Source organism: Rutidosis leptorrhynchoides, chromosome 5 (genome assembly GCF_046630445.1).
Source record: "Rutidosis leptorrhynchoides isolate AG116_Rl617_1_P2 chromosome 5, CSIRO_AGI_Rlap_v1, whole genome shotgun sequence".
Taxonomy (NCBI): domain Eukaryota; kingdom Viridiplantae; phylum Streptophyta; class Magnoliopsida; order Asterales; family Asteraceae; genus Rutidosis; species Rutidosis leptorrhynchoides.
The window spans coordinates 422,656,633-422,666,728 of record NC_092337.1 but is presented as its reverse complement, the minus strand read 5'-3'; the positions used below and the strand labels follow the sequence as shown (position 1 = coordinate 422,666,728).

General features: G+C 33.8%; 1 long non-coding RNA gene across 6 annotated transcripts; it reads right to left on the bottom strand.

The window, feature by feature from the left end:
• Positions 1–1,785: 1,785 nt before the first annotated feature.
• Positions 1,786–6,412, bottom strand: LOC139847114 (uncharacterized). 6 transcript variants are annotated; one of them, XR_011759326.1, is made up of 10 exons: positions 6,051–6,412; positions 5,662–5,811; positions 5,294–5,392; positions 4,422–4,914; positions 4,219–4,320; positions 4,007–4,106; positions 3,544–3,594; positions 2,554–2,591; positions 2,276–2,476; positions 1,786–2,199 (listed from the first exon to the last, which is right to left on the bottom strand). It is a non-coding gene; the product is annotated as an uncharacterized lncRNA (long non-coding RNA). The 6 variants fall into 6 exon arrangements; XR_011759327.1 differs by having other exon boundaries at positions 4,007–4,320; positions 4,422–4,641; positions 4,867–4,914; XR_011759328.1 differs by having other exon boundaries at positions 4,007–4,320; positions 4,422–4,641; positions 4,867–4,914; positions 5,351–5,392.
• Positions 6,413–10,096: the final 3,684 nt, after the last annotated feature.

The following is a 10,096-nucleotide window of genomic DNA, read 5'->3' as shown; positions in this document are numbered from 1 at the left end:
AATAACCAACATCTTTTTCATCGATATATCATCACAACAACAACAATTCGATCTTCATCCTCAATATATCAATATAATTAAATCTTTATCTTCTTTTTTCTTTGAAATGTTATATTATAAACTGCAGATGACCCAAATTGGGAATACAATATACAAAGCCTACCTGCAAGAAGCAGGCTGACCCTTTAGCAACATCAGACAGCCAAACAAAAAACAACACCTAAACAAATTACATCATAAAAAACCAAAATAAAGAACACCCAGCAGCTTGAAACAAAATTAGCTCCTCTAGCTTTCTGCCATTTTTTTTGGATCCACCTTCCAACCCTCTTCATTGATTGCCCACTTTTTCTTTCTATTTGTTATCCAAAAATGTGTGAGCATTTTTGTAGAATGCATTATATCTTTATTTAGAATAGCAATGTGCCTATTCGCTGAATTATGCACCAACTGGTTTCTCCATTTCCAAATTGACCAAAGCAAAACGTATCTAGATGTTAGACATGCGTTATTAAGCAAATCCGACCCAATCTGAAAGTTGGCGCCACTTACCGCGTTGTTCATTCCATTTGAAACTACATTATTAAGCAAATCCGACCAAAAGTACTTTTTCTGCTTAACGACCATGACCACCCATCTGCTGCGTTCGGTGAAAGGTGACCCATAGCCTATAAAACTGTATTTAAAGAGTTTAACTCGTTTAATGTTCTTCCTCGAATTCTGGATGACAAGCTCCAAACACCTTTTCATCCATTAACATCATTTGATACACGTTCAACAACCTTTGCCCCCTTATCCGACCCTAGAGCATATAGTCTCGGAAATTTTACAGCTAAACAAGAAGGGATTGAAGGAACCCATCGGTCAGTCCAGAAATTAATCTCGTTACCATGCTGGCCATTTATAGGACCTGAGCCTATACAACCAGCTGCAATTTACACAATTCGAAATACATGAACACGTTCATCACTACAATCAATTCAAAAATAAAACACAATCTGATAAACCCAAACAATCACAGTATATACTCTGAATGCAATCACAGTACATTAACCTAAAATTTTTATTTAAATATCTTAATCTGATAACAATACATTGATGCAATCACAATACGTTATTCAATTCTAATCTGATGTGACATCCCATATTTTTTAAGGGACTACCACAAACACAATACACACTCATTTTGAATTTAAATCGAAGGAATTTTGGGTCAATTAGGGTTCGAAGATAATACTGAGTGGAAATTAAATTAGGGCTCGTTTGTTTAAAATAGAAACGTATATTTAATCACGTGTTGTCCATGTGCCAATCCAAGTTAACAGACGTTTAAACTGTTAGCTTAAGGGACTAATTTGGGACTCCATAATGAAAATAAGGACCATTATTGCAGTAAACTAGTTTGTAGGTCCGCGCGTTGCGGCGGAATAGGCATTGGATAATCATAATATTTATGTTAAGTTAGGTTACCTGAAGTTGGGAGTCAGTTTGAGCTAGCTTACCTATATGTGATATTGTTCTAGTGTTACCTGAAGATTCCATAATTTTGGGTGATATCCCACGGTATTTGTTGAAAATAACATTGGTTTTAATGTTGTCAAAGAACAATAAGAATGTGAAGAATTCGCTATCAATCGTCTGTTGTTGTTTTGTCCTTTTCACATATAAGTTCTTTGTATTTTTTTAATTTTTTTTATCCATGTAGTTGATATTGTTATTAGACAACACCACAATGGGGAGGTGTAGACAACAGAAATAAATAAATAACATGAAACCAATCCTTGACATTGTTATTAGATTTGACAACAGATTTTACCATCGTTATTACCAACACCACAATGGGGAGATGTAGATATCAACCATGCAATATGTAGCAAACTTCACCAAAAATAGATAGAATAAAAACAATAAAACAGAACCAAAATATAAACCCCTTCCCTTTGGTAAACTCCTACTTTAAACTGTATTAAACACAATCAGGATATATTGCTTCCAAATTCTAACTCGAATCACCCTCGATAACGCTTCAAACTTTGTCGATCATCAACACCCGTTTTACAACAGGATCATAGTCTCAGCAATCATTGAAGTAACATAGTGGTCCATATTAGACGCAGGCCTACGGTCCTCAAAGTAACCTTTCCCATCTTTCTCAGTGTCTCTTCCAACACGAATAGACGCACCACGGTTTGCAACACCCTACAAAATGCATAATCACGTCACGTCTTTCAATACAACAATGTATAACAATTTGGTGACGTAAGTTTAAAACAACCTTGGTAATGTGAAGACGAAATAGCTAGGAATGAAACATCCCCATTTGAAAGTGTTGATGTCAGCAGTCTTGTGTTTACCAGTGAGCCTACGTTCGTTGCCTTCACCATAAGCCGCAATGTGTTCCTTGTGCCTTTTACCTAATTTCTCAATAGCTTTCTTAATGATCTCGTATCCTCCCTCTTCCTTCATGGATTTAGTACTAACATACCAAGTGTAAGATAAACATTATCAATGTTTCAAGAAGACTTTTAGGTTAGTGCATTTGCAAAAATATACCTGTAGTTTGTGTGACCTCCAGCATCATTCCAATCACCCTGTTCAAACACAATCATTCAAAGTGAGTATCCTTCTATTTTACATTTACAAGTAAGAATTAGTGCAATGGTTCGGTTCATTTGGTTGTAATAGGATCTAGGTTATCATTTGTATCAAAGATCGTAATATCTTTCAATCGACTAATTCGTAACTTCACTATAGGGGCAGGATCAATGGGGAAGTAACCAATCGGGGGAAGCGGGGGGAAGCAAATTTTTTTTTTTTTTTTTTCGTTTTTTTTGGAATTTTTTTTTTCGGCATCAAGATCACACAAAAACAAAAACAAAAATATGAACATTTAGAAGAGACACTTCGTGATGAATGTTATTATTTAGGCGGGAAAACGATCGACAAAAATAACATTCAAGATATTATTGTTCATGAAGAATATGAACGTTTTTTTTCTTCATGTTTTGTGAAGTAAAATTTAGCCCGATTTAGAGTTTAGGGTTTAGGGTTTAGGGTTTGGTGTTTTGGGTTTATGGTGTTAAAAACTCAATCTAAATCCTAAATCTAAACCCTAAACCCTAAATTTCTAAACCCTAATATCTAAACCCTATAAACCCTAATATCTAAACCCCAATAGCTAAAACCTCAACATACGCTCGAAAAATACGATAATTGTTATATATTACTTCTTCGAGCGTTTTCCCGCCAAAATAAAAACATTTATCACAAAGTGTCTCTACTAAATGTTCATATTTTCATCCCATCTATAATGTTCGTGAACAAAGTTTTTTCAAAAAACGAAAAGAAAAAAAGTTTTTGCTTCCCCCCGATTGGTTACTTCCCTCTTGATCCTACCACTATATATATATATATATATATATATATATATATATATATATATATATACTGTAAAATTCAAGTTAAAAAGAAACAATTCAAACTAAAACAGACCGGAAAAGGTTTTGTTTTTTGTTTTTTTAATATTCAAAAGATGAATCTTACCTCAAAGATCCAATTCTGCAAAAAAAATGGTGTGCCGATGTGCTGGACAACCTAAAACAAAAAATGTATTGTATTGAGGATTCTATGTCATTAGCAGAGATAACGGGAATCTGTTTCTTAGTTTCTCTTTATTCGGGTCTTCGTACCTGTGTCTGACCTTTATAACTGTTAAATCATTATGAGCATGATGTTCATTGTTTTGGCAATTGATAAAGATGAGTTCTTGACTTTTTGTTTTAGTAGTTGAACATGTGTATGTTCTTTATTCAAAATGTTTATGGGTGAAAATATTTGAGTAGTCGGCTTAACATAAAAAGGGTGATAAATCAGTATGGCATATTAAATTAGATTGTACATATTGAAATGAAAGTATTCTATCTATCTAACTACAAAATAATCTACTCACGTATCTTGTTACAAAAAATCTATTCGATAATTTATAAAAAGGGTAAATAAAACTTACATCGCAGCTTAATATAACTGGCTGCTTGAGTGATTTGTGTAATCTTCACTGCCGGTTCGTTCCACATAATCAACGTGATAACGATGTCGTTGAGATACATCTAGTCAATTAGCAAGATGCATAAGATTATATACGAAATCCATCAGATACCTAACAGCGGAGTCACAAAATGGGCAGAGAGCCATTGAATGCTCAAAGTTGCAAATATCCACCTTCGCGTCGAAGAACAACCAATGATTCAGAAGACAATAGGCTTCGATCGGCCACAGCATCAGGTTGCACAACATTATCAGTTTGAGTAGTGGGTGTTCCCACTGTGGTAGCACACGGTAACAGAAAATAAAGTTACCAAAAGAAGAAACAAACATCAAAAGATAAAAAACTAACCGAATTCAAGAATGTTAGGAAACAATACCAGTTGCTGATTGTTGGCTTGGAAGATGCGGGTGAGTAAGTGTAGGTAAAGACATTAATTTGTCATAACCAATGAGAGACACAGATGCAGATGCAACTTCCGATGACCCTTGAGAAGAAACATGATTCACATAATTGTTGTACTGCACTACATTCCTCTAGGCCGTTGGCCTCGACGACAAAGGACTCCACACAAAGGCAAGAACATTACCATCATCAACCTTACCAGATACATACTCATTACAGTTAAATTTTTTTATTTTTTTTTTGCCTAGCCATTTCTAAGTGAAAGAACAAACTAACAAAACAATTCACCATCGCAAACCAAAAATCAGTAACCATTCACCATCGCAAACCAAAATCAGTAACCATTATAAAAAAAGCATGCAATTGACGAAAGGAAACAGAAGTAAACACAAAAGGCCAAGAAGAAATATTTCAATCACCGTTAAACATACGAATGACCCGGGACAGCAAGACCCTGAAATCATGACCTACAAGAAATATAAGATAAAACTGTCACTTTGAATAGTTGAACACAGTCAACAAAAGTCTGATGGCATAAATAAATACAAATAACAGCTAGTTAACTGATGTAAAGTAAATACTTTATTTATATTCAATATAAACGTAAGAAACAGATACGTCGTTTAGAATACTTAACCAAAGATATATACAATCTGAGTCAATATGGGTTTATATATCTCTACCCCATAAATTCGAAGAATTAACTTAAATCAGTTAAATAAATCGAATACATAAAAGTTACGACACTCTATTTTATTTTATTAGTAGTTAGTAGTTAGTAGTTAGTAGTTAGTAGTTAGTACTTAATAATCTACGTAAATGAATACAAAGATGTGTTGTTATTACCTGGAGACATAGAACACTCACACATGACAAAAGTATGTATCCGAATCAGCAACTTACATTTGATGCCACTACAGTGATAATAACTGCATCAGGGATGGTCTGCAAATACAACAAATCAATATATCTCAATCATAATTTCCTTTAAAAAATTATAGATATTTGAATATGAGAAGTGAAAACAGATGTGCTAGTCGCCATGGCAAATACGGGCGAAACTATTGGTATTTAAGAATAAGATGCAATATTTTCTAACCCCTTTAACAAAATATCATTAGAAAAAAATCAAAGACAATCAAAATGTTAAAAAGAATTCAAAAAACAATATAAGGCTCATATATTTGTTTAAAATCGAGCAAGAAAACATGTACCGCTAATCCGCTATGGATGCAACTTGGGAGATGTATGCAACATAAGCATTGTTGGTAATGTCGGCAAAGGGCACATCATTTAAACGTCATTCATTCAGCACCAAAAGTGGATACCATGTTCAACGACTGAATGCCAACTCCACAGAGTCACTAACAATTTCAAATCATTTTAAAAGACAATTGTAAAGAAACTTCCTTTGCATATTTTTGCTTGAAATTATGCCAATTTTGACTATTTCACAACCAATAAGATAAACAACACAAATAAGTAAACACAAACGGAAGAGATTGACACTTTTGTTAGACAAAAAGAGAGAAATAATGTTTAATTTTTCGAATAAACAAAGAATGATCATTAAAGTTGCTGAAATTAGTAGATGATAAAATACCTAAAAGATGTTTTGATGATGATGATGATGAAGACGGGCTTTCCTCTTCAGATATCGTCATGGCCGGCGCATTTGTGACAACGTTGGCGGCGTCGAGCAGCGGCGACGACAGGTTGATGATGATGAGAGACGGTGTTTCCTCTTCCACTGTGTTCATGGTCGCGGCGACGTCGAGCAGCGACGACGGTTGCAGCTTCCATAAACGGCGACGGAAGTTTGATAATTTGGGAGATTAATCAGGAGTAGAGGTATGCTAGAGATTAATCAAACGATTATAACCCTAATTTAATTATTTGTTCAGCGAAAAGGAATCATCGGGGTGCAAATAAAGCGGAGGAAAATGGGTGTGAAGATGCGGTTGTATAGTGTAGTGTTGGGTTTTAATGAGTTTTACAAATATGAGGAATATTATAGTCCAAGCCCAAAGCTCAACAATTTGGCCATATGCAAGTTTGACTTGGTCTTGCATATTAGGCATATACATACTCAAGTTGCAGCCACTTTGTTCATTAAGAGAGAAGAGTTCAAGAAAAGAGAGCAGCAGTCCAAAAAACCTTCGATCCCCGAAGATTCGACCGTTGAATCTTTACCATTTTTGGGCTGTGTCTTCCTGACATCAGTGCCAAGGTTTTCAACCGTTGAATTCGTCTAAAAAGGCCTGTAGGTCGAGTTATTGCTGCTGGAGCAGAGAGCAGTTTTTGGGTGATTTATTCCTCTTTTGTCTTTATTTATTTCATATACTTGTTGATTGTTCTTGTTCAAGAGTATGATGATGTTGTATGCCTCTAGTTGATCTAGAGAAGACTTATTGTATTGCTCTCTTGTTGGTGATAGTGGAATTTAAGTGGCCTACGGGTCCCGTGGTTTTTACTCTCGATTTTGAGAGGTTTTCCACGTAAAAATTCTCGTGTGTATTGTGTGTGCTCGATTATTGTTATTAGCTGATTTGGTACTAAATTGGGACTGATTTGGGTTGGTTTTGATATAGCTTGTTTGTTAGTTTCCTCACGGGTTCATACGGATCGAGAAATGCTTGTCAAACGGGTTTGTTTCCGCTTTGTAGATTGCCCGTTGTGATTATTTTCCCATCATGTAGAAGATTGGAGAGAAAGTTTGAAGGCAGGGAGGAAGAGAAAGAAGCAGAGTCCAGAACATTTGAGAAGGAGGTATGGTGTTTGGATTAACAGTGAAGATTGGGTCGGGTGGATCCGTATGGGATAAAACGTTTTCAGCAGTAGTTTTGGATACTATTGACGGTGGCCGTTGGCCAATGAGGAGGTGACACAAATTACGACAATTTATGTGTATATAAATAAGTGGAAGGGACTATTAACCATTATTTTACCCCTGCATATTAATACTATTGTAGTTTTAAATTTGTGTTCACACTGCAATCGGCCCCTCATTTTTACCTCAACTTACAAAACAACCCCTCAATTTCACATTTTTTAAGGAGAAAAAAGTGTAAATATAGAATTTTACTAAAATAAAATAAACTTATTCCACCCGAATTTTTAGAGGTCTCTATCTTCTCGCTCGGTACGAGTTAAATTTTTCCGAACCCACCGTTCAACTCAAAAAAATCTTACGACCACAACGGGACTAACTATACGCAAAACGGAGACTTAAAAAAAAACGCCCAATACCTCAGACTATATTCAATACTTATACACACCTATAATACGCTCCGTTAACTATGAATACGCAACCCAAAGGCCCCGTTAACTATGAATACGCAAACCAAAGGCCCCGCGGCATCGCGCGGGCTCCTTTTTCTAGTATACACTAATAGCCACCAAATTTTTGTAGTTTCAATGTATTTGTGATGTAGTTTTGCGTTTCCGTTCACACTGCATTCGGCCCCTCATCTTTGCCTCAATTTACACAACGACCCCTCAAACTTACATTTTCTCGGGGGTAAAAAGTGTAAATATACAATTTTATTAAAATAAAAAAAATAACTCCACCCAACTTTTTAGCGGGCTCTATCTTCTCGCTCGGTGCGAGTTAAATTTTTACGAGCCCACCGTTCAACTCAAAAAAATCCTACGAACACAACCAGACTAACTATACGCGAAACGGACACTTAAAAAAAACGCTCAATACCTCGGACTATATTCAATACATATACACACCTATAACACGCTCCGTTAACTATGAATACGCAACCCAAAGGTCCCGCGGCATCGCGCGGGCTCATTTTTCTAGTTTGGGCCAAATTGAATGAACACAGGGACGAATTTAGCAATTTTGTCAATAATCAATTATAACAAACAATAATTTTATGATCCCGTTGGTTTAATTGAGTAAAAAATAATAAATAATCAATTATAAGAATAATAATACATGAATTTTTAATACATAAAAGAAGTTAGTTCATTTGTGAATCAAAGATATTATAAAAATTATTCGTTTTATTAGTCCGTTCGTTGAACGGAAACGTAAAAATAATAAACAATCAATTCTGAGAACAACAATGCATGACTTTTTTTTTAAAAAAAAAGAAAGAAAGAAAAGAACAACATTTATATCAATTATATAGAATAAAATTAGTAGAGGTAAATGTCACTAATTAATACTCCCACTGTCTCATTCCAATAGTTCACTTTTATTTTTCAAAGTTTTTTGTATTAAAATTTGACTCAAAATATTTTTGTTTGTGTTATATATTATTCGATGAAATTTATATGAATAAACTAATGTTTAAATGTGTTTTCATTAGTATAATTTTCATCAAATAATATATAACATAAATAAAGTTATTTTAGGTCAAAGTTGAGGAAAAAAGACTTTAAAAGTCAAAACTGAACTATTGGAATGAGACGGAGAAAGTATTAAACTACAGAGTATATATTATTTTTATTGTTATCTTCAACAAATTAATATTTAATTCAAACTTTTTCTTATCAAATTATAAAATTGTATTTGTGATCATCGATATTCAAATAACAAATATCGTATCTTAAAATAATTTATATTGATAATAATTCATCGTGTTTATGTTGGCAATAAAATCTAAATTATATATGATTGCATGAAATATATGATACGTGGCGGATAAATATATGATACGAAATTTATATTTTAAATTGTTGATAACATACTTTTAATTTAGGGAGATATTTTAGGAAGTTATTATTAATTAATTTAGTTTAATTGATAAAATTACATGTAAGATTATTTAATTTAGTTTAATAGAGATATTGACACGTATATAAATTTAATCCAGATTAATTGAGAAATTGACACATAGAATTATCGGCACGCGCTTTATAATAGATAGATGTAGATTACAAAAGATGATGAGTAAATTATTATTGTCCATTACAAAATTACCGAGTAATAACCAATATATTGACCCCAGAGGTCAATAGTCAACACCCCCTCCCAAGTCCCAGCTTTCTTCCTGCAAATACCAAACTGGTTATTTTCATTTAGTTGCAGTTAATTAGTATATTATTGTTATAACCCAAATGAAGAATCGCTCAAAAACAACAAAAGATTGGTGCTTTTCCGCACCTCTTACGTCACATCCCCGAATTTAAGGTATGTTGAGATTTTAGGTTTATGTAAATATGTAACCGGTTTAATTTAGGTTAAAGTAGTTTTTGAGAATTTAAGTTTTTGTATCATGGCACGAATGCACGATGTTTGTGTTTTGGGATATCGGTAAAACTTGCTGAAAGATATATAAATTGTAAATGTCATGAATATGTATCTGAAACCAAGTTTCTTAATATGATGAAAGCTTGTTTAAATTTGCTAGACAAAAAGTGACTGAATTTAGTTATCTTTCATCATAGTGTAAAGGTTGTGTGTTTTTATGACACACAGTGTAATAGCCACTTAACCTTTAACTAATGCTTCATTCTGTGATTTGAAAATGAGTCAATATATATACATGAATGTACAGAATAGGGTCTCAGTTAGTTGGACTTTATATAATGTAAAATAAACATTACGATGAAGTTCAACAATAGTGCCCCTTAGAATTTGTGGTTCAACAATACTAGAACTAGCTAGTATAACGCAAGGGTACAAAAATA